The following is a 26,545-nucleotide window of genomic DNA, read 5'->3' as shown; positions in this document are numbered from 1 at the left end:
CAATCAGTTGTTTACCTTACTTATTCATAAAATAGCTTTGGTCTTTTTAATCATATAACTCTTACTTATGTCTATTAATAAAATTAACATGTTACTATTAATCAAATTAAAATCAGACTTTTGCTTTTCTCAGAAATTGACTATACATAAGTAATTTACTTCAGCTGGGCAAAGTTTTCTTTCCAGCAAAGAAATTTTTCATTGGATTGGAGATTTCCAGTGGAATTAAAATATTTCACCAGAAAATGTAGATTTTGTTAAAATGTTCAATGAAAACATTAGTGAAATGGTTAATTCTGATAAAACATTCCTTTTCAATAAAGCTAAAGCTTTTAATCTCAATGTTATTGTTTTTATTTTTTTCACAGAACAAAATTGAAATGAAGTGCTCTGACTTAATTGAAATGAAGAAAAAGTATGATACTTATGAATCCTTTTTCAAAAATTTAATCCCAAGTGGGAATGAAAAATCAAAGTGTTCAACAAAAATAAAAGAAATTTTAATATGTTGGAATTTCCTATTATATGAAAATCCTGACTTTTGACCTTTTTTTTTTTTATCATTATATAGATACTTGTGTCTGTATTTATTATAACCAGGGGGGGAAAAAAAGAAAATGTTATTGGTAGGTGCAAACTCTTGAGTAACTCTTTATCGAAGGGGTTTATTACTTTCCAAAGACATTTTCAAGTGTAATCACACTGTCGCACTATATGTTTTGAAAGATAAAATGAATGCCACACACAATAGGTCAAAGAGTGATGTGCTTGCCCATCATCAACACTGGAAGCCAGATTCTCAGCTAATATTAAACTGGGTTTCAAAAGAGCTGTATAAGTTTTTACCAAGTATAAAATTACAGCCCCACTAAAATCAGAGAGAAAACTTGTCTTTAACAGAGCTAGTATTTCTTCTTAAACAAAAATATTGCTTTGTATCCGGTATTTTCCCCCTACATTTTAAATATTTATTATTCACAATTGCTATAAATTGATACTAAACTAACTGTGTTCTAAGAAACAATATTTCTTCAAGTAATATTCAACGTCTTTTAATGGCTATTTTTATGCCCCACTGTCCAGCCCTTCCCCACCCTTGGACAGACTACTCCCCCCCACAGACCCACCAATCACCTGTTAAGACCAACCAAACTTTCCCCAACTGGATCTCACTAACCCCACCCCTGAATCCACCAAACCTTCCTCTACAGACCTGCTGTAACCTTCCAATCCCTCCCACCCCTCCTATCACACAGACTTACTTAGATCAGATTCCCAGTCAGCTCCTAGCATTGCTGAATGCGTGTACAAGCTGGACCTGATCTATGGTCATATGACTTAACTGTAGTTTGGATACCACAAATTGCATATTTAGGATACATGTACACAAGGACTAGACTTATTTGCTGATTCATTAAAATGCATATTATTTTTAAAGGATTTCTCTGAACTACAATATATGCTAAATGTTTTAGAACTTAACTTTAAACTCACTGAAATCAGTGGCATAAGTTCCATTCACTCCAAGTATGTAGGATCAATGTTTTAATAGGGCTAAAAATCTTCATGGAGATAAAAATGGAAGCTTTGAATTCAAAAGTCTTTAAAATAAACTGAAACCAATTGTTTATGGCTTTAATGACTTTCATACAAAATAGAAAAAAGAACTACAAATTTCCTGATATCATATTTACAAACATACCACCACCAAGTCACATTCTGCCCACAACTGCTAAACTGATCAGGATTCAAATGAGGTTTAAACTGTACAATACTGGTCTCCTTTGCTTCTTTTAAATTGCAGTTGTAAGCAAATGTCTGAGTCCTAATCCACATGATTAATGTGTGAGGAAGATAAAAGGGTAGAAGATTGAAATGAGACAAAAATGCTATATACCTAAGCATATGCCAGGTTTGCACCATGTTATTTCTTCAGGATGCTCTAAGACCAAATCTAAAATCTAGAATATTCACTCTGGATGGTTTACAACCTACTTAATTCACAGAAGTTGCTGAAATGAAGACAAGTTACTCAGATGCTTGCTGAAGCTTTACTTCAAAGGATACCTCTTCTCTTACAAGCTGGAGGTCATCAGGAATCCTACACAATTGGTTTACCCTGTAAAAAAAAACAAAAAAACAAAACAAAAAAAACAACAACAACAACAAATAACTGGAGCACTTCAGCAGTTCTGTGCAAATGTTTGCTGTGGCTAACTGGCTGTAGTAACCTCAAGCTAGTTTGCAAATTCTTATCTTCAGAGGAATCTAGACCTGTAAAGTACCCTGTCCTTGTTTTGATGTCTTGTGTGAAAAATTCTTCCTATTTGACTGAAAACTTATCTTCTTTCATAAGGTGTTTAGATTATGTTCACTCTTCTGTTTGTCTTATAACTGCAATAACTACAATAGTTAAGCTGTAGCAATTTCCTTGTCATAATATTCTAGATATGTGGGTCTGTCAGCACTGCAGCTGGTAGTCAAAGCACCCCTTTTCTGGTAAGTCTTGGAACACCAGCACATCTTTGGATACCATTATTGTCTAACAGTTAAGGTATGTTTGCACTACTCTGAGATGATAGTTTATCATCTTTAAATTAGCAATAAATTATTGTTGATAATGATGGGGGATGGGGTTGCTCAGCAGTAAACACCATATGTATTCTATGTACTCTACCTGAAGTTGTGCGATTAGTGTGGCTCTTGATGGAGGACAGTCACCAGACTCTACTGAGATTTTAATTTCACACTTACACTACATCTAGCAAATATTGGGGAACAATATTAGTTGAATAAACATGGTTTATTTTACTGAAACAATCCCTATCCCTACACAGGGGCTGTGTAGATATGCCCTTAGGTCAAACTCCTTAAGGTAAGAAACAGTGCAAACGTAACCCAAAGTGAAGTGAGCCATGGACACTGTGACAATGTAGTCATTGACTTGGACCTCATCTCTCTTGTTCCAGGAACCCCATGTTAACTGGCTACAGTCTGCTTTTTAATCCGTCTTCAAGATTCCCTGAAATTCTTATATCTTTCCCTGTTTTCAGCTCTCACAATGATGCCCTTCAATTCTTACCGTCTTGCTGGTTCTTCTTGCAGAACTTATTGAAGGTAGTACCCAGCCCCTTTTTAGATACCAGTCTCTACTAATTGAGCTGGAATATTTTTTGGCAGCTCTTGCTGCCTGGCCTTTTGGTTGCTTCTGGATAATAGGTTAGTTTATTAACCTTCTTCTTCTGATCTCATGCAATGTAGCATTCATATAGGCCTGATCTAGATACCTGCAAGTATTAAGTTTTGAATCTGGATCTTATTTCTCACCTAACTCCTGTCTCTATAGTAGGCCGAATAAGACTCTGCACACAAACTATATGACATTTTGGATTTGGATCAAATTTGGGGGTTGGGAATACCTCTAATGACTTATCTGAGGTCACCTCAAAGTCTCCTCTTTTTCCAGTCAGAGTAATGCCAACTCACTTAGCTTTTCCGAACAACTCAGAATCTTGTGACCTGATAGCTCAGCTATGTACTACATCCTCTCCAGTGCAATTATATCCTTCCTATTCTCTGCTCTAAACACTCAGGATAAGAGACCAGGTTAATTTAAACCCATCTTTTGTGTAATTTATGCTTTAACCTTGGTCTTGAAATGTATTCTGCCATCTCTTCCTCTGCTCTCACCAAAGGGTTCAAAGATGTGTCCTTAAAACAAAACAGAAATGATAAATACACTATTTAGTTATTACCTAAATCTTAATGTTTATTTTCCTAATGAAGTGCTAGGCAGCTGAGAATACTTAGTAAAATATTAATAGCTTGTGCACAAAAAAAATTGCCAACGATGTTTGAAAACAATTTTAATTATAAAAGTAACTGACTAGATTGTCCAGAGATTTAAAATTGTTGAGCAGATAAACTCAATGCTTTCAAATACATTTTATAAAATAAACTTCCATTCTGTTCAAACTTAAGATTCCCTTTCATTTTAATGAAAACTTTTCCATATTGGATTATGGCAGGATCATACCTGGGTTTGGTTTTGAAACTGAGTTTAAAAGTGAATGAAACAAGGATTTCCCTAGAAAAAAAACCTAATCACTTATTCATTTGGCTTCATTTTCAAAGGCTGCCTTTGAAATGCCTTTATTAACAGGTTGACTCCCATTACACAGAGGCAGAAGAAAGAATCCAGCCAAAGTAACAAGAGCATTGTTTTACTTCTTGGCACCCTTTAGAGAAAAAGAAAATTTGTTTCAGGTATCCAATAAAATAAACCATGTCTAAATTTAACCACCTTAGAGTGGGAAATGCTTATGGGCAGTTTCTGGTAAACAACTACTTTATCGTGAGTGAATGGATTTCATGAGAGGTCCTTTCAAAACAGATTTTGCCATCCTTTTGGAAGTACAGCATAAAAATCAAGTCAGTGTCAGTAGACCAATCTGATAGATTTCCGGACCTGTATAATACTTTCTATTAGTAATCCTTCTGAAGCTAGGGTTCTAATAAGAATTTGAACTTTTGAGTGTTCATTAGAGCTGAAAAACTCTTTCATGGAAATAGCCAAAACCAATGGAAGTACTCACAAAATGAATTGCTACTCCATGTTACTAAGTGTGAGGGAGTGGGGCCTAGGAGCGGCCATGAACTCCCTAGCACCCCCTACCACCACTTCAGGTGGACTCAGCACCCTCAAAGTCGTGGCGGGTGAGAAATTGATGACAATTAGTTCATAAGGGAGGCTGCCTCTATCCCCTGGTGACCGGTGCATGTTACTACCCCTACTCCGTAAGGGGTGCCCCAGCACACCCCTGCCTTAAGGGCAGTGTATGCCTCCTACCTCCCCTCTAGCACACCCCAAGCCTCACAGCTGTTCCTTGGATGTTGTTTGGGTCCCCTGCCCTTCGGTGCCCTCTCCAGTGCCCCTCGGGCTCGTCCTGCCCTGGTGCCCCTTTCTGGCACCCCGGGCTTGTCACCCACCCAGCACCCCTGGGGCTTGTTATTCCCCGGTGCCCCTCTCCAATCTTCCTGGGCCTGTCCTGCCAACTGGCAGTCCCTCTACCAGCGCCCCTGGGTCGGTCACATGCCTATCACCCCTTCACCAGCACCCCCGGGCTGGTTAAGCAACCTGCACCCTGATACCAGTGCCCCTGGGCTGCTGCTGCAACCTGTACCCCGATACCGGTGCCCCGGACTTGCCGTGACCAGGCATCACCCCACTGGGCCTGTCTTGCAGCTTCTTCTGCCACTCCTCGCCCCCCTCCTGGGCCTTTGCCACACTTCCTGGGCTTCTCGCCCCCTCTGGGGCCTTGTGCCGTGCCTCTCATGCCCGCTGCCCCACTCTGGGGCCTGTGCCACGCTTCTCGGTGCAAACCGCTGTGCCACACTGGCACCACACACTGTGCCCCACTGGGCACCAGGACCCCCCAAGCTACTGGGGAGCCCCCATGAGGCCTCCTCGCACCCCTACAGCCTCACCCGGTCCTCCGGTGTAACTATAACCAAAACCCGAGCCAACTGGCTACAACACAAACAACACAGAGCCTCCCCACTCATAATGTAAACTCTAAACCCCTCTAGGACACCCAACCATACCTCCCTTTAGGGTGTTCTCATCCCTAGCATCATCGCAGCCAGTCAGCATGACAAGGCTGCAACCCACAACTCCAGCTGCTCATGCAGCTACCAGAGGGGAACTGCTGGTCAGGCTCTGGCCTGGGCTGTTTATAAAGGCCTGGCCCTGCCCCTTCTGGCCACCTGACCTGCTTGGTTGTGATGGCAACCGACAGCTGAGCTGCCTTGCTGATTGACAGCTCTGTTACCTTCATTTACATGGCACAGGACACCTTGGTGCTCCTGTGACACTAAGGATATCAATAGGTATGATGTTGAGCTTCTAGATCGAACTTGTAGGCACCTTCATTTTGGCTTCAGCATAATGAAGTGCCTTTTCTAGTTCCTGAGCAGTGGGAGACCAAGTTAATCAGTAAGAAATGGTAGGTGCAAAAGTGTCATAATCCATGACCCTCATTAGAATTTAGCCAGTTCACTGAGGACTACAGTAGAGGCTAAATCCTATTTGAGCTCTTTGTGACATTATCACTCATACACTCTTTTAAGTTGGACATTTATTTTTGCTTACCTGTTCTCACCCTGTGTTCTCCTTCTGAGCATTGCAAGGGTCCAGAACATATTAGAATCACTGGGGTTTTCATGTAATGCAGGTTAAGTCCCAAACAAACCACAGTTAGCAATCATTTGATACCAGAACTCAAGAATCTGTTGTTTACGGCATGTAGCCAAGGGACAACAAACCTTCATCTAAGACTCCCTCTCTCACCCAGAGAGGATTCCATGTCCTGCTCCTAGCAAAATGCGGTAACCAGAAGGCCATGGGCTAGGTACTTCCAAAAAGGCACGTTCCAGTTCTCCCCTTGTAGGTAGCCCAGTAAGAAGCCCAGAGGGGAACACATAAGGAGCCAGGAGAAAAGCAGGATAGAAGGAAATTGGCTCAGTGATATGACTGCTCCTGCCCTTCTAGGGAAGAGACATTCATTTAGCTCTTGGCCACTGCCTTCTTATTGACCAGAAAACATCCTCCTGCTATTTATTCAATAAATATTATATACAAAGTACAGAAAAGCAAGTGGTAGGGCCAAGGTTCTTTCCTTCAATTATAGCATTTTATGCTGTATTTATGCAGTATTTTATGCTGCTCTCCCCACAAAGGCTCAGAGCAGCTTACAATAAAACAACAGATAAAATAATAAAACAATAAAATAGTACCCAAAAGAATACACAAAATGTAACCCCATCTGGTAAAAACCTGTCCAAATAAAAATGCCATACATCACTTCCAGGAGATAGGCAAGCTCAGGCTCTGGCAGGTCTCAAGGGAAAGGGAGTTCCAGAGCTGAGGAGCAACAACCAAGAATAACATCCCATGTGCTTTGGATAAGCAAACTTACTGCCCACATGGTACTTGCAGGGTGTCACTCTTGGCTGACTTTAGGAACCTTGATGGAGCACATGGAAGCAAGATAAGGAAGGGGGAAAGGAAGAGAAGCCAGGCACCAGATCCTGTTCTGGGAAGGTGAGGGAGCCAGGGCGGCGTATGTGTTTGGCTTGCTGAGTGTTTGTTTGGTGGGCATGTGCTCTGAGCAGCAGTTTGAGTGCTGCTAGCTGAGTGGTTCCTGAATGACTGCTGCCTTAGTCTGACAAAAGTTCTAATGAGGGATGGAGCCAGTCCAGACCCATATAAAAGGAGACTCCCTGAGTGATCAGGAAGTGAGTGAACAGGGCAAGCAGTGTGCCAGTCCTCTCTTTGAAAGGGAACCTATAGTCTTGGTGACAGGAAGCAGGGGAAAAGGAACCTTTTGGGACCAATGAGCAGTAAACAAGCCAGCCTACAGGTGAGTTTGCTAGGGGAGGTCTGCCTGAAGAAGGGCAGCAAGAGAGAGGTGGCAGACTAACAAACTCAGAGAAATGGCTGGAAGACGTAACAATGTCAGGTCCACAGCCATTGTTTCTGCTTGCACCTATGTCAGTCCAGGCAGAACTGCCAACTGTCAACACTTCTACCCAGGTCCTGGTTTGATGCTGTGGAGCCTGCAGCTCCAGTTCCTTCCAGGGACAGTCAGTTGCAGGACTACCTGCAATGTCAGCAGTGCATCCTCGTGGTGTCCCTCAGGAAACAGGCAAGAGAGCTGCAGGAAGAGTTGGCAAGGCTCCAAAGCCTCCTGCACAATGAGAATTTGATTCAGTGATGAAGCTCTGTAGGACTGTGGAAGAACGACTGCCAAAGACAGTGCTAGAGAAGGGAGAGAACAAGGACTGCCAGAAAGGTGGAAGCTGGAAGCTTGAGACCTCTGGCAGCAAGCAGAAATCTTCATGTCCCCCTGCAGCAGTTCGCCTTGAAAACAGATATGGATCCTAGCAATGGAGGAGAAGAAGAGGCCAGGCCTCCCCAAAGTTGCAAGAATTGAGACCACTGCCACCAAGAAGAAGCAACAGGTGATGGTGGTTGCAGATTACCTTTTGAGGGGGATGGAAGCATCCATCCGTGAGCTTGACATGTTGTCTCAGGAGGTCTGGTGCTTGCCCAGAGCCCAGATCTGAGATGTCTTTGACCCTCAGATTACTACCCAATGCTGGTCATCTATATGGGCTCCAATGATACTACCTGGGGAGACCCTGAGTAGATCAAAAGTGACTACAGGACTCTGAGTGCAAGGGTGACTTGGACAGGGGCTCAGGTGGTGTGCTCCTTAATCATTCTGGTCAAGAGGAAGAGCCCAGGAAGGCACAGTAACATCCTACAAATCAATGCATAGCTGCACAGATGGTATCACCAGCAGGACTGTGGCTTCTTTGATCATGGGATGTTATTCCAAGAAGACAGATTGCTAGGAAGAGACAGGACCCACATAATGAAGAGAAGGAAAAGCATATTCACATACAGGCTTGCTAATCTAGTGAGCAGGGCTTTAAGTTAGGTTTGCCAGTGGATAAAGACCAAAGACTTGAATTAGAGAAGTGGGTGACTTGGAGGAAGTGCAAACAGGAGGGAGCAACAGGGGAGGCATTCTCAATCTTCCTGAGAAAGGGCAATTGGCAAGTTACTTCAGGTGTTTGTACATGAATGCACAGAGCTTGGGAAAGAAGCAGGAAGAATTGGAAGTCCTCATGCAGTTATAGAGGTATGACATGATTGGAATGACAGAGACTTGCTGGGATAGCTCACATGACTGAAAGACTGTCATGCATGGGTATAAACTGTTTGGGAAAGACATGCAGTGGAGAAGAGGAGGAGTTGCTCTCTATATAAAAGACCTGTATGATTGCTCAGAGACCCAGTATGAAACTGGAGATAGGCCTGTTGAAAGTCTCTGGCTTTGGTCTGAGAGGAGAGCAACAAGGATGATGTCATGACGGGTGTCTACTTTGGACCGCCAGATAAGGAGGTCATGGTGGATGATGCTTTCTTCAAACAGCTAGCAAAATATTCCTGATCACAGGTGCTGGTTTTCATCGGGGATATCAATCACCCTGACATATGGTGGGAGGGCAGTACACCAATCCAAGAAGTTTTGGGGGAGTGTTGGGGACAGCTCCCTGCATTGTTATGGAGCGGCCAGCTAGCGGCCATTCTCTTCTTGTTCTGCTGCTCACAAACAGGGAAGAATTGGTGGCAAATGTAGTAGTGGGTGGCAACTTGGGCAGCAGTGACCACAAGATGATTGAGTTCAAAATCCCGAGGACATGAAGGAAGGAGAGCAGCAAAGTAAGGACCCCGGACTTCAGAAAAGCAGAGTTTGACTCACTCAGCATGGGCACGATCACCTGGGAGGCCAGTCTGAGAGGAAGAAGAGTCCAGGAGATCTGGCTGTACTTTAAAGAAGTGTTACTGAGGGTGCAGGAACAAACCATCCCGATGTGCAGGAAGATTAGCAAGTATGGCTAATCCTATGCAAGTATGGCAGAAGACTAGCTTTGCTTAGCAGGGAACTCTTCCATAAGCTTAAACACAAAAAGGAAGCTTTTAAGAAGTGAAACTTGGAAAAACAACTAGGGAAGAGTATAAGAGTATTGTTCAGGCATGCAGAAATGAAGTCAGGAAGGACAAAGTGCAACTGGAGTTGTATCTAGCAAGGGATGTGAAGGGGAACAAGAAGGGTTTGTGCAAGTATGTCAGCAACAAGAGGAGGTTCAGGGAAAGTGTGGGTCCTTTACTAAATCGGGGAGGCAATCTAGTGACAGAGGATGCAGAAAGGCTAAAGTACTCAATGTTTTTTTTCATTTCATTCTTCACAGGCAAGGTCTGTGGATATGGGGAGACCAGTGGATGTCATATACCTTGACTTTAGCAAGGCTTTTGATTTGATCTCCCACAACATTCTCACAAGCAAGGAAGTTTAGGTTGAATGAATGGACTGTAAAGTGAAGGTAAACCTGGCTGAATCATTGGGCCCAGAGGGCAGTAGTCCATGGCTTGGTATCTAATTGGCAGCCATTATCAAGTGGAGTGCCCCAGGGGTTGGTCCTGAGGCTGGTTTTGTTCAATATTTTCATCAATAACCTGGAAAATGGTACAGAGTACACCTTCAGCAAGTTTGAAGATGACACCAAGCTGTGGTGAGTAGTAGATATGCTGGTGTAGCTAGGATTCAGAGAGACCTAGGGAAATTGGAGGATTTGACCAAAAGAAATCTCACGAGTTTCAATAAGGAGAAGTGCAAAGTCCTGCATTTGGGAGAGAATAATCCCATGCCCTGGTACAGAGTAGGGACCAACTGGCTAAGCAGTAGCTCTGCAGAAAAGGACTTAGGGGTTACAATGTACAATAAGCTGAATATGACCCAACAGTGTGTCCGTGATGTCTAGAAGGCTAATAGCATACTGGCCTTCATTAGTCGGAGCATTGCCAGCAGATAGAGGGAAGTGATGCTTTCCCTCTATTTGGCACTGAGGAGGCCACATCTGAAGTACTGTGTCCACCACCATACACACACTACAGAAAGGATGTGGACAAATTGGAAAGAGTCCAGTGGAAGGCAATAAAAATGGTTAGGGTTCTCGGGCACATGACTTATGAGGAGAGACTGAGGGGACTGGGTTTATTTAGTCTGGAAAAGACAAGACTGAGGGGTGATTTAATAACAGCATTCAACTACCTGAAGGGTGGTTCCAAAGAAGATGGATCTAGATTGTTGTCAATGGTGGCGGATGACAGAATGAGGAGCAATAGTCTCAAGTTGCATCAAGGGAAGTTTAAGTTAGAAAAAACTTTCTCACTAGGAGGGTAGTAAAACACTACAGCAGGTTATACAGAGAGGTGGTGAAATCTCCACCTTTTGGAGGTTTTTAAGACCTTGACCTTTTAAGTCTTGGCTGGGATGATCTAGTTGGGGACAGGCCTGCTTTGAGCAGGGATTTGGACTAGATGACCTCCTGAGGGCCCTCCAAGCCCTAATTTTCTGTGGTTCTGTGAAGGAGGCAGTCCCTTAGGTATTTAGAACCCAGGCAGTTTATGGTTTATAGGTCAAGAATTGTACCTTGAAAGTTATTGGAAGCTAGTACAGCCAGGAGTACTGGAGTAATGTTCTTCCATTGACCCCTCCCCTCCTGTCAGAAGGTGATCTGCCATGTTCTGCACAGTCCTCAATGTTAGCATCATACAAAGCACACTGCAGTAGTCTAGTGTGAAGGTTACAAAAGCAAGGATGAAACATAAAACTTAGCCACTGAAGTCAGGGTAGAACTTTGCCATAATTCTTAGGATAAAATCTGTTATAAAATCTAAGAAGAATTATGTTTTTAATTGGTTATTCATTTATTTGAACAAATTCACACATCTGGAGAGATGTATCATTCCTTTGGTAGCTATCCTCTAATATTAGGTGTCCATTAGGTTCAGGATGTTAGGAACTAGAGGACATGAAGCCAAAGTTTCATTGAATAGATTTGTTTTTCTTGTGGGGAAAGAAGGCTTCTTGCATCATTTACAAAGGCAAAAACTACTTCCTGGCTGTATTTGTAAATTATATTATCATCTGTTCTATCATCCCTACAGAAGTATCAGAATAAAAAATGTAGTTTTTACCAGTACATAAATTCTAATTTTCCTTCCAGTTTCATGGCAGCTTTTACAGGTAGGGACATCCATTCCTTATGAAGCTGGATTTTCCATAATATGTAACAGTTAGTATATGTCCAATGGCAAGGGAAAGAGGCTGAGGATGAGAATAAACACCTTTACATATCTTCCTTCTCTAATAAAGTCCTCTTGTATGAACAAGTTTCTCAGTGCTGGTAGATTTTTTTTTTCTAATGACTGGCCAGACAATGGTGGTCTTTAACCTTAAGCACCTTCAACCTTAACACACTGGTCTCCAATCATTTTAAGCACCAGACCACTTTTTGAATTCAAGTGCAACCCAGCATCTACCTCAAATAAAATGTTGAAATAACAGTATATATTTATGTTATATAAAAATGAAATCAAGTGCTTAATATAAATCATTATACATTTTCCCTACTTACTGAGTCTTAGTGTGACACCTATACCTTCACATTATCTGCCTCCTCCAGACTAGGCTGTCACTGTAAGCAAGGAGGCAGGACAGAGCTGCAATCCCCTGGCTGCGTACCCCTGCCCAGAGCATGGAGGATACAGACTGTGGCTCTACCCTGGCTCCAGAGCAGGCTGTCCCATTGCAAATTCCCAGAAGCTCTGGAGCAGCCCCCTGCACTGCTTTGTCATGCGTGCTGCCAGGGCAGTTCAGGCTGGTCTTCATGGTGACCCCAACCTGAGCTTTCCAGTGCAGGTGCAGCTGGGGTCTCCATGGAGACTGGCCCAAGCCATGAGGGCAGGGGCAGCTGGGAAATGGAGTCCAGCTGTTGGCTGGATTGGCCATTTTTCTCTCTCCTGTTTTATGCCTAACTTTAGTTTGGGAAAAAAATGAGAAGGGGACTAAGACTGAAATCAACTGTCAGAGGCTTCATGATCAATCAGTCATGCGCTCTACCGGTTGATGACCCCTGGCATAACAGTACCACAAAGATACCAACATTATCCCTTTCTTAGGATTTCTTCTTCTTTTTTATTTCCTATTGTCAAGCTAGAAAAGTATATATGATATCAAATGAAGTTGTATTGTGAAGATTAAAGATTATTATTAAAATTCAGATCGCATGAAGTAACTAAATATTCTGACATGATGTGTGAATTGCCATCCTGGCTTGTTCTTATTATTGACTGATGGACCTTGAAGCCTGAAAGTACTGTGCTCAGTTTATAAGTGCTAGTTTTTTATTAGATTTTCTTTTTCATTTTTGAAGAAGACATTCAACCTTGGATCAAGCAAAGATCCCCAATGAAAATGTATATTAAGATATACAGTAAATACATAATTTAATCATGTTTCCTTTCAAGAAAAGTGTGTAATGTATAAATGACCTCAAGGAAGTAATTCCTTTGATTAATTTTAGAGTTCAGTATTTTCCAGAAGATTAGACTTATTTTATTTTATTTGCATATAATCTTTGTGCTACCTACAAAAATGTATGCTGCAGGTGCTACCCAGTTAATGATGCCTACTGTAAATTTTATGACAACTCTGAATTGGAAAAGACAATAGGCAAGAGGAGACTAAGCCTGTGAATTAAGTTACTTATTTTAAATTACACCAAACTGCATCTTTCAAACAGACCAAGTATAACCTAATTTTTACCATGACAAATTCTGTCTTCAAGAGATGAGACAGGAATTAGAGATAGGTGTCTTATTTCTTTCCCTTCAAATCTAAATTCTACTATAGGGAAATAGAAAAAAAGACATAAATAATGAGAGAGGGCACAGAAGGGAATGGCAATGGACAATTTCATTTTTAAAAAAGAAGAAAAAGAATAAAAGGAAAAAAGAAAAAAATGATTTCATTTAAACCAAAATTAAACCAAATGAGGGCACAGGCTGCTGGGAAATGGAGTCCGGCTGCTGGCTGCACTGGCTACTTTCCCACCCCTGTTTTATGTCTAAGTTTAGTTTGAAAATAAATGAGATGGGGAACTGAGGCTGAGATCAACTGAGATCGAATTTCATTTAAACCAAAATTTACTTGTTTCAGTGATGAAAATCAGGAAATGTTTAGTTTTGAATCAAAGTATATGGGTATCCAGTTGCTGAAAAGTAAGGAAAAATGTTTTCAAATTTTGGTTCTTTGTTTTATAAAAACCTGAAAAAAATTGCAAAATAGTGCAAAAATAATATAAATAATTACATTAAAGTATTTGTGCTTATATGCATAAAAATGAAATAATTCATTAAAAAAATCTAACTAGGCACTATGGTTCTACATACTGTATACATGTATAAAGAAAAATGTGTGTAATCTAAGTATTTGGCAAGTTGCAACAGCTGGATACAAAAAATAGGACAATAGAAGTACACAGCAAGACACTTATGATTAATGTAATAAGCAAAATAAGCAGCAGCCAGAAGTACTAGAGTAAATGTTTCTGGAGTAATTTTAGGGGTATCTGATAAAAAAACCCCTTAGTACCAGTAAATGTTAACATGGACAGATCCTTTGTTAATGTAATTAAACTTAGTTCCATTTGTAAGTGCCTTTATATTTATAAAATATCATGTGTGTCCAAATAGTCATAGTTGTTTTTATTTATCTATTTATCTTATTTACATACTACCTTTCCCCAAAAAGGCCCAGGATGGCTTACAATAAAAGAAAAAATAACTGACAAAACCAGAATAAAATATATTACAGGAATTGTTAATAAAAAGTCAGTTTTATTAAACAAGAAGTAGATATCCTATGCACAGGAGAGGCCAACTTGGATCTGTATCAAAATGAAAAGAAAGAACTGAGTCGCTAAAGCCATGAATGACATACGCCCCCTGAGGCTGGGGGCGGGGGCACAGCAGCAGCAGCAGCAGTGGAAGCACAGTGGGAGTGCAGTGGTGGTAAGTGGGGGAGCTTCTGCAGATGCCACTGGCACTTTCAGTAGCGGCAGGGTGGGGTGGAGTGGGGTGGGGGGTTACAACCACCTGCAGACACTGCCAGCAGTGCTGGTGGCAGCCAGCAGGGATCATGGACCACCCACAGATGCACCTGGTGGTGTCGACAGTGTGGTAGCAGGTGGTGACCAGCTGCAGGCACTGTCAACAGCCTTTTTGTAGGGGATGCACTGCCATGCTCAGGGGTGCACATGCACCCAAGTGCACCCCCTACACATTGCACCTTGCTAAAAAAGAACTGTAGGTATGGTTAGAATTGGTTGCCTACAGATACATAGCAGTTGAATTCTAACTCATGACACTGTACAGAGAGTGCCATGAGTTAGAGCCCCCCAAACCCAACAGATGTTTACCTGTTGGGTTGCGGGTGAGAGGGGGAGGTTCCAGGCCTGCCTGCACTGGACCTGGACAGCAGGCAGGGGAATTCCAGCAGCCTCTGAGGATGCTGCAAAACTGCCCCTCTCTCCAGCCTTGCCCTCTCCCCCTGCCACTTCTAGGACTGTCAGCAGACATGGGAGAAGGAGGAGGAGGGTGCATCAGGCAGCTTTTCTCTTGGCTTTGCCTGGCCCCAGCTGGTTGGGGGCAGGGAGAGATGGAGCCCCCTTGCCTCATGGGCCCTTCCCAGCTACCCCAGATGGGGTATTAGGGGGAGCTGGGCCAGGTGTACAAGGTGAAAGGGCTCCATTCCAATCCCTTGCCAGCTCCAGCCAGGCAAAGCTGAGTTGGTAGCTGCTGCTGCCACTGTAAAGAGACCCAGGTGTGGGGTGGGGGAAGTGTGCCCCCCTTCCTTCATGGCCCCTTCTAGCTATCACACATGAGGTACTGAGGGGAGTCAAGCTGGGCCTGCAAGCAAGGGTAGCTGTAGGGGTGGGCTGTGAGATGAAGGGGTTCTGTTTTACCCTGCCTCCTCCCCTCTAGTTCAGGGCAGGCAAGCCCAGCCAGCAGCTGCCTGCTATTCTCTCCCGCTCCTCCTTCCCTTCTCTCTCCTAGTGACAGCACTGGTGCTCACCAGAGCAAGTGCCCAGCCCTGCCAAGCACAAAAAATTAACTTTTAAGGGGATGTTTTAGAGCATCTTCATGTAATACCTGATTTGATGAAGATTAATTTTTCATGTGATTGACTATTTTAAAAGCACTCTGCATGCATGCATGTATGTTATGTTACATCTGTAGAGAACTTTCAGGGATCTTATCATGCAAAAAATGTAATTTGTGTAAGCACCCAATGACCATAAAAAAATCAAGCATAGTAAGGAATGTAAGAGGTCATTGACTGCAGCATTAAGAAAGTCTGTTATTCTTAATGTACATGTTTCTAGCTGTTTAGAGAGACCTACTGAGGGTGTAATTATAATTTTCTCCCACTTTGAGGCTGTTGGCAACTTCCAGATGTAAAAGGGACTCAGTGTAAATAAGAATTGTATTCTGTTTTCAAAAAGCAAATCTGAAATGCAGGAGTGAAAATAATGGCTGAATTTTCAAAATAGTTTAGTTTCCAGAAGCTAGCTATCATTTAGGAACCTAAGCTAAGTGTTCTAAATACTTTGAACCTAATGGCTTTTTGATTTTTAATAATTGAAACCTATTTCTTTTGAGCAATCTAGAAAATCTGGTCCTTGTAACAGTCTTTCTATTGGAAAACTGCCAGTGCTGTCAATAGAGTTTTACTTGAACAAAAGATGCAAAATGAGGACCATCATAAGATGCATTTAAAGGCTATATTAAAAGGAAAAAAGTATACTTCTGCATTGTACTTCTAACTTCTCTGTGCAACTAGTGAAATTAGCTGTATAAATCTCTCTGTATCTACTGCTTTAGAAATAACAGGTAAATCTACCACAATCATAACTGAAGATTAAGAAAATAAGGTCTTCCTCCATTCTCAAATTTAACTTTGTGGTTTTTACTGTTTCCTGACTAGGTTACATTTCTCAGCTTCATTTCCTATTTGTATGGATCTTTTGCACAGAGAAATGGGAGAGGCAAAGATTATAATAAGAAAATGTGATTGTATCAACCACAAAAAATCAGAATGGGTCAACTTGGGGGAGGTGTAATATCAAAAATTGCTTAAATATAATTTATGAAATTAATACATTTCAACGTAGCAATCCTCTGTTAGGCTAGGGACAGAAATGACACATAAATCGGTATAAGTGATCAGAAACTGCCTCAAATCTGTAACATAACCAAATTTCAGTGCACATAAACCAGTTTCAAAATGGCTGAAATCAGTTTAAGATAAATTTGAATGGATGTAGTATCAGACTTCACTGATTTAGATTGCACTGAACTTCTGCCCCAGATCCCCTCTAGATTCAAATTAACCCACATTTCCCCAGTATCCCAGGATGCTTTGCAACTCCCCCCCAAAAAAACACTTGGAAGGTGGGTGGGCTAGCCTTGGCCTAAACTGTTTGATCCAACTGAGCAGGGAGATGTGCTTTAGTCTGCCCCTCTGCACTCCCACCTTTTGGCCTGGGCCACTTCAGGCATGTGGCTGCATTTCTGTAATCAAAAGTGAATGTCTGTTCACCTGTTAATCAGTTCAGTCTATGCAGCTTAGACTAACCTGTGATGATCCAAGTAATTCAGCCTTGGGCTTTTCAACTGCCTGTACTTAGTCTTAAAGTCCACCCTGCAAGGAAACCAAGCAAAAAAAGTTAGATTCAACAGACCTTCAGTCCTTTGCATGAGAGAGTAAAACATAAGGATGTGGCCTGTGGGATTTTGCAGGATGTGTGCAAAGATCTGACATTAGAAGAAAAACACAAATATGGACTTTATTGACCCAGAGACCATTGAATTCTAAGATGCTCACTAAATTTAAAGGACATGGGCCAAGCCCTAAATTAAAAAGTAATTCAGTTGATACTTGTAGAAAAAGCATGTGTGACCGGTGCCTCCTGAGTCTGGGGGGCACCAGATCACTGACAGGGGTGGGGGGTCCCCCAGTGGCCGCTCGCTCATGGGGAAGTCCTCCTCACAGGTCATCACCTTCTGAGCCAGGTGCAAAACCGGAAGTGCACTTCCACCAGGACTTCCAGTTTCATGGCTGGTGCTTCCTGGGGGTGCATGGCTGATCTCAGGGGGTGCATGTGCACCCACATGCACCCCCTATGCTTCACCAATGAGAAAAAGGTTAAGGACCTCAAAATTATAGAAGGTGTCAGAGAGGAGAGGCTTTTAGAAAAGGAACAAAGAATAGAAGAATAAGAAAGATTACTAATGGAAAAGTTTAAATAAAAAAAAATAAAGATTAAAATGGATGAGATACTGAAATTCAAGGAGTATAATAAACCAAGGAATTAGACTAATGCCTCTGGATAGAGAGAGTAAAAATATGTAACACTTAGGACATGTGCTGAATCATGAAAATTTTGACATTGCATAGAAGCTTTAAATTTTAAACAAATTTAACTTCGTGATTTTGACTGTTTCATGACTAGTTTACATTTCACCAGTATATTCCATTACAGCCACTATAGTGATGGGCAAACCTGACCAGTTTGGAGCTTTTCACTGATGCACTCATTCATTGCAGACTTTCTGTGGCTGATAGATCATGTTATACAGATGGAGAATGACTGAAAAGTGAGAAAACCCTAATAGCCCTGAACGTAACTAGGGTGGGATAAACAGTGCACAAGCCCCTGTCCCCTCTTCCCCAGGTCCTTGCATTCTGCCTAGGATATCTAAATTCCTAGTTACATCTCTGATAATAGCACAATTGCTTGTCATGTTGTGGATAGAGAAGGAAAAATGAGGATGAAGATGAAGCTGCTGTAGGGAGGAATTTGCAAGGAAGGAAACGATCAGATTTTGGATGCATTTTCTGGGACATAAAAGCCTCATGCCTAAGAACTTGCTCTCTTTCCCTGAACTGGGAATGAAGCATAAAGGAGAAGTGTTGAAAATCTTACACTCCTGTTTTACAACATTATACATTTATTTGCCATCTTCAAATTTTGATATTGACTGATGAGTGGATCTGGCAAAAGTATTTCTGATTCCTAAAAATAACTCAGTAAAACTACTATTCCCTGGAGCCTGGCTGACTGCCATGTATCTAACCTGGTTGACTGCCAAGTGCCATGTTCACCCTCCCCCTCAAAAATGTTTAAAGATTTAATTTATTGTGGATTTAATTTAGGTTGGTAATGAATAAGAAATGAGATTTAAAGGTAGCCAAGGGGCAAATTCAACAACTTCAAACAAATACCCCACATAGAAGAAATTAGTGCACTCTTTAAATGATTTTATATGATTTGGGGAAAGATTTTCCTTAAGGAAAATATTTTATTTACCAGGGTTTTATTCTTCCTTCAAAATATGCTGTTAAAACTATATTATAAATACTTTGAGTCCGAAGGTGCGCCCTACCCCAGTGCCTGGGCAAAGTATAAATACAAGGAGAAGAAGCTTTTCCCTAACCTATGTATTTATCCTTTAGATCCTTTGAGACTTAGACCAGTTATGCCTCTTTAGCCTAAAGAAGAGATGATTGAGAGGGGACTTAATAGTGGCTTACTGATATATCACAGGAGTGCATCAGAAGCTTGGTGAACAACTGTTCACTAGGGCACCCCTGGGGAAGACTAGGACCAATGGATACAAACTCCTGTATTTTCCTTAATACCAGGAAAAAACTCCTTCACAGTCAGGGTGTCCAGATTGTGGTATAAACTCCCTCCAGAGGTGGTGCAGTCACCTACCCTGGAGGTTTTCAAGAAGAGACTGGAAAATCATCTTGGTAGGCTCACTTCATCCCAGCTGTTTTCCTCCCTAGAGTGTGTGTGTTTGGGGCAGGGGGCCAGATCCAATGATCTTCGAGGTCCCTTCCAGCCCCTAACAATCTATGACTCTATGAATCAGAGACTCAGGAAACTTTTACTGCCTTGTGTTTATCTATATGCTTGAAAACGAGAGACTTCAGGAGGGTTCTGACCATTTTACTAAAGCAGGTAGCATGTCCTACAGGTATAAACCCTTTATGAAACCCTGTGTACCCTCAGGCTAGGGACAGACATTTATAAAACCTGAGCCTGAATTGATTAAATCTTTCCAGGTTAATCTAACTGCACAGGTGTCCCCTGTGGACTGAAAAAAAATTCCAGCACATACCTGCAGTGGCTCAGGCTAGAAGACAGGGGGCACTAGAACAGCCATCCCTTGCCTTCCATGGGGCTGAGCTGAGGGGGGCATGGTCAGACCCCCTACATGGTGCTGTGATCAAGGAGGGGTCCTCCACCCTCCTTAATAACAGAGCATTTAACAGCTGTATTATCTGCATTTGGCACCCCGTCAGAAAACAAAGCTTCTCTCATTAGTTCAAGCTCTTCTTAAACATCTTTTTTCCAAAGAAGGAATGCAGGGACATTACTAGCTGAGCTGTTGATTAGCTCTAGAAAGCCTTAAATGAACACTGTCCTATCTCCCTCACATGGCATTAACCAGCATATCACACACTGGCTAGGAGAGAGGAGGAAGAGATCTCTGCTTAAGCAGCAAGTGCTGAGAGGGGGGGGAAGAGGGCATGGGGAAGCCAGGAAGACCCTGCTGTGCCTGCAAGTCTCTGCTGGAGCTCCAGCCAGGGAGCAGAAGGGAGAGGCCAGCCCTGCTGTGGAGCAGAGAGCTCTGCACAGCCAAGAGAGCATGCTGGGATGCTGGGGGAATCTGATTTAAGTTAAACCAGTAAAGGTTCTGGGACAGACATTGCATAAACTGGTTTGACCCAAAATGAGTTAAGTCTGATACTACCTTCAACCAAGTTTATCTCAAACTGGTTTCAGCCATTTTCAAACTGGTTTATGTGGACTGAATATTTGTTTTGTTACAGGTTTAAATCAGTTTCTCATCACTTAAACTGGTTTATGTCTAATCTCTGTCCATAGCCCAAGTCCCATGTTCTATATTTGGGAGGTAAAAGGTATGTTGGGCCAAATTCCACAGTAAGCTACATTTACGCAAAATAATATTAATATAACTCTGGCCTGTGTCTTTCCTTTGTATATAATTTTAACCCATAAACTTAGGCCTTCAGAGGAATGATTTTGAGAAACTTACCAATGTCTTACCACTTCTTCCTATGATCTCCATTCCTTTCCCCCCACTTTTACCTTGTCTACCTTTCTAAACACATCCATGTGGGATCCCTTCAGAGCACCTCATGTACACATAAATCCAATGGAAGAAGTTTTAACCTTTTGTCTAAATTATAAGAACTATGTAGCTTTACAGGGCTTTAATATGTAGGCAGAAGATGTCTTAGAAGATGGTGAAATATGTTGCTATTAGTGGGAATATTGTAGTTCATTTATTTAATGTCCACTTGAAAGCTTACAAATAACCAAGGTACAAATAGTTAAGGGAATAAAAATGAACCGATAAAAAGTGTGTCTGCTTTTTAATGTGAAGCTGCAGAAACATTTTAAAGCATGGTCCTAATTGTGATGGTCTATCATATAATACAACAAATATAAAACAAGGGGAAAAACAGAAAAAAAAGTGGTAGAAAACTGATATTTTTTTGGTGGTATTCAGAATTTGTACCATTTTCTCACCTAGCTAAAAATTTCAGAAAAGTTAAATACCTTGTGGGTTACCACTTCAACTTTGTTTGAGAAAAGGTGATGCAAAGTGACTGGACAGAGAGAATTATAGCCTGCAAAAATTTTGTCTCTCAGCAGAAGAACCAAAATGAAACAATTATTTTCTACAGCTGGGACACTATAATTTAAACACCTGTCAAAAACATAAAAATGGAGTGCAAGTGACTCACACATCAATACACGTCCCATCAATTAAGAATGGGATATAATCGGGATTGTCCAAATCATAACTAACAAATTTGGGTCAAAAGGAAGTGCATCTGGAACATTTGAAAAATAAATTCTGTAGTTTTAATGTGAAGATATTTCAACACAGATAAAAAAAATATATATACAGGTCTTAGGCTAGTTTGGACTTTGTGGGCCTGATCTAAACACACTTAGGTCAATGTAGTGGCTTCCCCTGGGATCAATGGATTTTGGATCAGGTCAGTACTGTGCCAGAAGGAATGATGTCTAGGTACTTGTGTCTTGCAGCACCTGACGATGGAAAAGAGTATAGCAGAGATTTGTTCATTTAATCCTGCATTTCATTATATTTATCAGGTTTTGTTGAATACGGACTTCAGTCTGTGGAGCATTTGCTGATTCTCTAGGGAGCACTAGCTTCTCATAGGATACCAGCTTATTTCCAGATGGTTAGCAAAGATGAAATGAAATCATTGAGAAGGAAGGGACATAAAGGGCAAATTCTGCTCTTGTAAGTGTACATGTAAATTTAGCCTTTGAAGTTTGCATCCAAATGCCAAATTTAGCCCAAGGCATAGTGAATTATAATCTCTCAGAGCATATTTTGAGGAAGGTGGACTAATAACTGCCCTTTCCCAGGGCTATGCATTTGCAGCTATCTCATTCTTCTTCAGATACCACTATATCTCCAGTGACACATCTACCTCCACAAAATGGGTCAACATTTATGGTTACACTCAGCAACTAGAGCTTTTCTGAGGGACATTTTGCATTTTACTGCAGCAAACCCTTTTATAATTTAATAAAAAAAAGGAACATATGCAAACTTTGGCTGCTGAAGCTACCTTTGTGTCCCAAGAAACCCTCTGTTACAATTTCCATCGAATTTAGTGACACTTCAGATTAATTGCCAGCTTCTCCCCTGCTGAACTCAGCCAACAAGCCACTCATGACTCAACCAGATGTTTCTGCACTTTAGGCAAACTACAGAGTTTTTGTATTCTCCCCACTCTCCTCAGCTGTGACAAGGACTTTTAGCACAATTAAGGAAGCAAGATCACACAGAAAGAACAAGATGCCAGCTCCCCAGCAGTGGTACAGAGTATCTCACTAGCTCATGGAACAAGCTAGGAGATTTAAAAAACGAAAAGTATATTCATCACTGTTTTACTTCAAATGGATCACTGCTTTCAAAAGGAAAGGTGTCTGACTTGACTCTCCAGCACTCCTACAAAGGGTGTGTTTATACTGTAGCACAGTGTATCTTATAGCACAGTAGCTTTTAGTAAACCACCTTGGGTTCCAGTAGCACTATAGCTACAGCAAAAAAGAGCTTATTGCAGGCTAAAAAATATGCCCAGAAAGCAGACTGAATTAACCTGTTCTGAGTCCTCTTCTGGTGTAGCTAGGCTAGGGCTGGTACCTGAGCTGGCTTGTATACAGTTAATGCTCAGATGTGTCTAAGCTACATCACACTGCAATGACTGCAGTGAAGCCATAAGCAGAAAGAAGTCAGGAGGGTGTCTTACCTTTTTCCTGTACATCTTCTGTACACATTTCTCTTGCACCTATCTGAACACAATCCTCCAAAAGCTTACATGCAGCTGGAGATGAGAAGAGATTAATATTTGAGAAATGAGTTTTCTTTTTCCTTTTTTTTAATCTGCTCACCTCCAACCTCTAACATGCTCTGAAAGAAGTAAATACCAGCAGAATTGGAAGTGGAAAGCTATAGGATGGAATATAGGAAATCACTATAGGGGCCTGTGGACAGTAGCAGGCCTCCCTCTGGACTTCTCATGTTCAGGAGTTCGAGGGAGTGTACCAAGAGAAGCAGAATAAAGCAGCTTGCTTGCAGGTCCTGTGGCTGAGCTCCAGTGGACAGGAGCATAAGCATGGCAGGGAGCTCAGTATTCGCAGGAACACCTGCCCATGTCCGCTGTTGAGCATGTGTATACACCCTTTATTATGTGTTTGATTCCCCTCCCCACTCACACACTTACTTCCCACACAGATGCTGTTGTTGTATCCTTAAATCCTCCAGCCTGTGCTTTCCTAAAAAAAGCCCAATAAAATGTGACCGATAGCCTGCTTTTGCTACATCTCACTGAATATTTCAAACTACTTAATCTTCTGAGTAAAATTGGATTAAAACCAACTGTGGTGTCCTTCACAATTACAGATAGGCAGATCAGAGCTGCATGAAAGTGGTACATTTATTCTCAAAAATGTCACTTTTTCAGTATGCTTTGGTGTCCATTATCATTTTGCTTTTTTGCAAAAATGGTATTTTCGCAGGAATGCAGATGAAATGCATTGGCTGGCTTATTTTATTTGGGAAAATATGAATGTAAGTAATCAAGTTCCAGTGTTGCTGTTGTTGTTATTTAAATGACTATATAGTCAAGCTAGTGAAAAATTAGAGACTGCCCTACTGTTTCCCAGTTCAGTCTTCTTGCTGAGCTGGACCAAGTAATCCCCAGCTCTTTCTCATCCCCCACACACTGCCTTGACTTCTCTTTGTTTTCTCTTCTGCTTCTCCACCTAGTCTTGTCTTCTTCCCCAGGCAACCTCTGTCTGAGTCTGTAGACTCCTGATCCCAGTCTATTTTGCCTTGTCATTCTTAGCAGTGTCTACCCTTCTTCCCCTGCATTTGAATCAGGTGGATTGCTCATCTGTGCTGCCTGGGTGCCACATGCAGGGTCATTAACACAACAGGAGACTTGGGCTTCCTCCTCTAAATTCCAATGTCCAGTCCAACCCCAGTCTGTAACAGCCAGGAACAATCCTTACAAACAAGAATCTGCCTTCATCCTTGTACTCCTGGTTTGGAGGACAGAGTAAATTGCTCTGTAGGGAAGTACACACATTTCTGGATTACACCACAGTATAAGGGGATTCGACATATACTTAGGAAAGACAGGATATTTTAATATCTGAATTGTTAAACTCTACTGAGTCCTTGCTGAGTATGTGAAGACTGATTTTCAAAGGTGTGTAAGTTCACCAAATATACATGTATTTTCATGGGGGGGGACTTTTGAAATGCATAATTTTTCACAACCACATCCTTGGCATAGAGGACACATCATTCACAGATTTCACATCTCATTTAAAAAACATGAGGATGTTGACACTTGCCAAAGTAAAAGTAAAAGTCACCAGATTTTTTTTAACATTGAAGAACAGTGTATGTTCCCTTAGTTCAGGGGTGTTCAACCCTGAACCAAGGGTCAGATCTGGCCTGCGGAGCCATATGATCCAGCCTGTGGGACTCCAAGGGTCTGAACATTTGGTGGCAGGGGGCGGGTGGCAATTAACAGTACCACCACTCCCCCACTAAAGATCTTGAAAGGCGTACAGGACAGATTACATGCCCCCATTAATGGGATCTAGCTGCAGGCCTAATTCAGTGCACACAGGGCTGGGGGTGGTGGGCCTGATCCAGTATGTATGGGGTTGGGGGCTTGGCAGCAGGTCTAATACAGTGTGTGCAGGGCTGGAGTGGAGGGCTTGATCCAGAACACACTAAGTCAAGGCCAGGGCAAGGGCTGGAGTAGTGGTCCTGAAATGGTGCTGGGGCTAGGGCAGAGGTCCCTAGGTTGGAACTAGGGCCCAAACCTGATCTGGCATGTGCAAGACTGAGGCTGGGGTAAAAAGCTTGCTCTGGCATGCATGAAGCCAGGGCTGAGGCTGGGGTGGTAGACCCAATCTGGAATGCATGAGTGTGACCATGGGCGCAATATGGGCCCACAGGCTCAATCTAGCCCATGGACCAACCCTACAGCATGCATTTTTATAGCAAATATTAAAATAAAATAGAATGAAAACAAGAGATTTGGGAAAGATAGAAATCTTCATATTCCAGAAAACAGATCTCTCTCTAGCTACTCTTGCTATTGCTTATAGCATTTCAGTGTTCTTGCTCATTCCCTTGACACATCTAATACTGACCATTTTCACTGATAGGTCAGTGAACTCAGTGAATATTTGGAACAATTCCTAAACTCTGACAGATCTCTTTTTGGTATGTTATGTTTGGTAGCCTCAAGAGCATGTGGTATATTACAGGAAATTAAAGAAATTAATAACATGTTAGAGTACCTAAACATAATTATTCCTGAATGGCATACATGTTTATGTTTGTTTATTTGTTTTTGTATTAGTCATTGAATTTGAAGAAACATTCAGAATTAGGTATAAATTTTAAGACTAAAGAAAATCACTATTGTAACTGATTGCTAAAATCTGTCTTTTATTTTACCATGAAATGGGAATTTCTGACTATATATATATATGCACACACATATATATGCATGCATATATCTATATAAAAATGTTCCTATATACAGAAATCTGCATAATGATGCACCTACAGCCTGACACTATGCAATCGACTCTTACAAATTGTCTATAATGAGTTCTTCAAATAAAAAAGGAAGCAACATGATTGCAGTGTCCTTGCATCTAGCCATATTTTTTTAACAGTCATTTAACTAGGAGGTTTAAGAAATATCATAGTGAAGTTACATTGTTCCAACAGGTTAGCAGCAGCAGGCCTGTTTACATACCACTGCTCTCACCAGGGGCTTTCAGTCACAGACAATGCCTGCCTGTTTTCCAATTACTCACCACTGTTGCTGCCCTGGCTGAATCACTGTCACCTACCACATATAGGCAAAGTGTCAACAACTGTGTGATGAAGAAGAAAAACGCATCACTTGCCACACGAAGCCACTGCTGTGATGTTTTATAAAGCCATTGCTGTCAGTCAACGCCAGTCAATATTGCTAGTGGAAAGCACAAGGACTTGCTATTGATTTAATTAACTTGAGTTGAAATACAGTTCAGCTATGCAGTGCAATAACTCACAGAGCTTTTAGCTATGTGTGTGTACACGTGAACGGGAGAGGGAGGATGAGGAATTGAAGGGGGAGCTACTTCTGGAATGAGAAGCTGACAGATTAACAGAGTGGAATGCACATTTGTTAAATGATTAGGCAGAGAGTTTCTTCTTTCTTTCCAATATCTGAGGTTCAGTAGTCAGAATGCACAATCAGAGGAGTTAGTTCTTCCAACTCTGGTCCATTATCAGGTGGATGCTTTGCATCTCATCTGCATAATGTGGGAAATAAACATCCAGAAGCAAGTCAAATTAGTGATTGATACTGGATTTTGAGACACACAATTCCTCACTGTACAG

At 41.7% G+C, this 26,545-nt stretch overlaps 1 long non-coding RNA gene across 1 annotated transcript; it reads right to left on the bottom strand.

Moving 5' to 3' along the window:
- Positions 1-1,979: 1,979 nt before the first annotated feature.
- On the bottom strand, positions 1,980-26,127 carry LOC109306459. Its single transcript, XR_002100002.1, has 3 exons — positions 26,011-26,127; positions 22,872-22,946; positions 1,980-2,119 (listed from the first exon to the last, which is right to left on the bottom strand). It is a non-coding gene; the product is annotated as an uncharacterized LOC109306459 (long non-coding RNA).
- Positions 26,128-26,545: the final 418 nt, after the last annotated feature.

The sequence above is a fragment of the Crocodylus porosus genome, unplaced genomic scaffold (genome assembly GCF_001723895.1).
Source record: "Crocodylus porosus isolate Cpor-Errol unplaced genomic scaffold, CroPor_comp1, whole genome shotgun sequence".
Lineage (NCBI taxonomy): Eukaryota > Metazoa > Chordata > Crocodylia > Crocodylidae > Crocodylus > Crocodylus porosus.
The sequence above is the reverse complement of the archived record's forward strand: the minus strand, read 5'-3'. Positions and strand labels throughout refer to the sequence as shown.